Source organism: Carlito syrichta, unplaced genomic scaffold (genome assembly GCF_000164805.1).
Source record: "Carlito syrichta isolate Samal-C Ts95f unplaced genomic scaffold, Tarsius_syrichta-2.0.1 Scaffold290354, whole genome shotgun sequence".
NCBI lineage: Eukaryota > Metazoa > Chordata > Mammalia > Primates > Tarsiidae > Carlito > Carlito syrichta.
The window spans coordinates 39,437-43,596 of NW_007234450.1; the positions used below are offsets into that span (position 1 = coordinate 39,437).

Sequence of the window (4,160 nt, forward strand, 5' to 3'; positions counted from 1 at the left end):
GCACAGCCTCTTCAACCTCCTCCACCACAGAGACACCCACGGTCAAAGATGTTGCACTCTTCAACAAAAAGAAAAGAATAGTGGAGATGCCGCTGACACAACCCTCTTATCATTAGAAGAGACAAGTTTACACACAAGAGGGTGATGGAGCTGCACCCAGCACTGGATATTCACTGGATAAAGTGAGCTTAAGGAAGGATACAGAGCAGAGACCCGGGAAACAGGTCTTTCTCCATCCCTACCCCATCAAAATTCTGAATTTGTAAACATTGAAGTCAGCCTGTCCATAGTTAGAGTTTTGAATTGGTGGAGATGGAAGTTTCAAGGCTTTTTCTCTCCCCTGAAATTGCTAAATGGGACTTCACAAAGAAGCATGCAAGGATCATGAGATGATTTTGAAATAAAGGATTTAAAAAAATTATGGAGATAAATTTTACAGATGTTGGAGGTCATTTCTCCTCAAAACACACTGGCCTTTTGAGCTCTGCATCTTCAGTCACAAGTATAATGAAATCCACTAGGCCCCTGCCTTGGTGGTAAGCAGGAGATAACAGACACACACTCTTGGCTGTACAGCAAGTAATGGTACAGGGGAGTGACATAAACCAGTTTGAGTGCCATGGACAAGTTATGGAAAAGATTGTCCAGTCACTTTGGTTCTGAGGAGGGAAGGCATTCCTTACTTTCCTCACAGATTGATGCCCTCAAGGTCATTTTTATTCCACTAGTCTGCACTTAACGTTTTGCAAGTGCCATTCAGAACTGGACCCAGTTGGATGGCTGTGGTGCCTGGTTTGGAACAGAGCTGGTTACAGTACTAAAGTCTCCCTACAAAACATTGCTTGCAGAAAGTGGAGCTGGTGCTGGTGCCTTGACAGGAGCAGGAGAATCCAAATCCAAAATCTTATCTGCATCACTACCTCCACAATTAGCTTTTGGAATGGATGGTGATTGGCATGAGTGCCAACGGCTACTGAGGAGGACAGTGGTGGGAATAGTGACTTTGCCTAGGGGTGGGGGTGGGTAGTGTGTGGGTGTTGGGGGGAGAGTAGGAGTAAACTTAGATCCCTAGCCCCTGCAGTCCTGTGCTTAGAAGCACCTCCTTTCTTGGCTGTGATGTTCCCAGTGCTCAACTTGATGGTCTCTCCTTCCTTGAAGCCCAGATCCAACTTGGGACAAGTATCCATTTCTTCAGGTTCTTTGAGAATCTCAATTTCCAGCTTTATCCACTTGAAGTGACCTTGCAAGGAGGCATTAAAGTCAAAGGCATAGCCCCTATCTGTGAAGCCAATGCCAGGGAAACCACTGAGCCCAGTATCATCCTGGTTCCAGATTACAAAGTAGGTGGGAATCTGTCACTGTCCCCACAGCAATATCAGGATATTGTTCTGCTGGTGCCTCGAGTTTGATATAGGCGATCTTTCCTTTTGAAGTGATTCGGAGTCATCTAATTAGATAGGACTGGCCTAATTTCCAATCAGTTGCTCTGTAACCGTGATTGGTGGCTGGGACGAATTCCGGTAGACCTTGATGTCCAGCTTCACACCCAGACCAGACTTCTACACCAACTCTGCTGCCCTCTTGGCTCCCCTATTTTTTATTTTTAATTTTCATGAGACAAGCACTTCAGAGAAGATAAACAGTAAATAATAACATTACTATGATTATGCTTGCTGATAGAATCTATTGTGTTACACTCAATTATCATAAGTGATTATTCTTTAAAATAGTCTATTTCAATTTCATTGTTCCCAATTGTAATTTCTAAGCAACTCTCATTTTTTCCCAGTACTGGAAGATTTCACCAGATGAATAAATTTTAATAAACATGATTAACACTTTTCATGAGTGCTTCTGATTAAAATTATAAGTACAATTTCTGGTCCCAAGCAAAAACTAAAGTAGGCAGAATTTATCTTCAGCATTTCACCCACCTTATTTTGTATTTAGTATATTTTTATGTCCGTTTTAGAATTTCTCCTTCAAAAAAATCTAGCTGTCATTTACTTTTTTTTCTCACAAGCTCTCTTTTTGTAAATTAGCTTTAGGGTTAGGATAGGGTTAAAAAGCTTGGAATGTCATCCTATTCTTGCCTGGAGATATTTCACTAACTATTAATTACTAATATTATACACTGTGTTTCCACAACTCTGTAACTTTGAAAAAGCAAATCAACTGTCTACTCCCTTTTAGAAAACAGGTATTATAACAGTACCCAAAACGTAATTGTGGAATGAAAATCGAATGAGATCATGTATACTAGCGTTTCAATATCGCACTCTGGTACAAAATAATTATCCAGAGAATGTCAACTGCTGCGTTGTTATGGTGAGTAAACCACTCTGACAGGTAGGTTCAACCACGTACCTGCTCACACACAAAATAAGCGTATTGTTCCCTCAAATAACACTGCAGAGAGGAGGTTATGGAAGGAAAAGAGAGCAGCAATCCGGCCTTCTTTCTTCCTTTTCTCCCCCCCATCTGACTTTGATTCTCTTCCTCCTGATGATGATGATGACTGTGATGGTGATGCTGATGCCTCTTTAGTGGTATTCTTATAATTCAATCTTTAGAGTCTCTCTTCCTTCTAGAATTCTATCCTCACTGGAGCACTACTAATCTGATAATCTTGCCAAACTAAATTGGGCTTGCTTTGTGATAGTTATATGCCATTTCTTTCAGTATTCACTTTTTAAATGAAGTTCAATTATTATGATATAAATGAGTATCAGATAAGGCCAAGCATCACCTGTGAAGTGCCAGCTGGAGAGACACTTAGGAGAGGATGATGCTCACCAGTCATACCATTTTGGCAAACCCCAATCTGTGGGGCCCTATATTCTTCAGTTTCACTTCTTCAAAACACCTATGCAATTGTGGAGTCATTCTTCTTTATTTTCTACATGATTACACAATAAAACAGAGTGGAAATTAGAAGCAATTTTTAATTTGTTAATAAAGCTTTTGAAAGAACAAGTGAATATTTTCTTCCTTAGTTATAAATTAATTAAATAATTGTTATTTCATTTGGAAAATTCAGAAGGAACGGAATCTGTTAACCTATCTGCCTATTTACCCACATATTCTATTTTCCCCATGTTATAATGGATAAGTGCATTGTGATCCTGGACTCTTCCCATGTTACGATGGATGAGTGCATTGTGATCCTGGACTCTTCCACACTGGTGTTCGGTTCCCACCTGAGGGACAGATGTACTCAGATGCTTCTGAATCTCTTTTGTGTCTGTGTGGTGGTAACATGGATCTGGAAAGCTCTTTAAAGTTCAAGGCTCAAGACAAAGAACCTCTTTTCCAAGTTTGAGAGAGGTACTACTTGCATAGTCAGATTGTTTTCTGTTTCCTGAATTAGTTCCATCAGTATAGAAACGTGCTGTAATTTATTTTATCTTAAACCACAGTAAAACCAACTCTACCTTTTACACTTAACTTCTCCCTTGGTTTTCCTCCTTTCTTAGTGAGTGATTCTTGTGCATCTCTTTAGCTGCTTGCTAGATTTATATGAGGTCTGACAAGTTTGTGAACTCTTCGTAAGAAAAGTGCAACATACCTCATTGCTAAATATCACTACGGTCACCATCGAAATACTCCCCTTGGAAAGTTTCACCAATTCCAGTATCTAGTTCACCCATTAAAGCAATTTTGGGACTTTTTTCCTGGAATGGCCATCAAAGCTATTGTCCTGTTACTCTTGATGCCCTGAATGTCATCTAAATGTCTTCCTTTCAATATTTCCCTTATCTTCGGGTAAAGAAAAAAGTCATTAGGGGCCAGACCAGATAAGTAAGGAGAGTGTTCCAATACAGTTATTTGTTTACTGACTAAAAACTCTTTCACAGACAGTGCTATGTTGAAATGCAAGAGCTCCTTCGGGACCATTTTTGTACGCACCTTTCTCATGCCAAGATTTTCAGTTAAGATTTTCTAAACTGATTCTCTTTCAAAGTTTATTTGGTCTGCTATGCTTCTCACAGTCAGCTGATGATTTTGATGCCCAATTCAATGAATTTTTGCCATGTTTATGTCAGCTCTGCTCATTACTGGTTGTCCTGACTGCTCTTCATCGGTGACACTTTCTCTCCTCTCAGAAAAATGTTTGATCCATTTGTACACTGCTTTCTTCATTGCATTATCCCCATAAA

General features: G+C 39.8%; 1 pseudogene; it reads right to left on the bottom strand.

Annotated features, from left to right (window-relative positions):
- Window positions 1-756: 756 nt before the first annotated feature.
- LOC103256588 lies at window positions 757-3,573 on the bottom strand (annotated as a pseudogene).
- Between the last annotated feature and the right edge of the window lie 587 nt (window positions 3,574-4,160).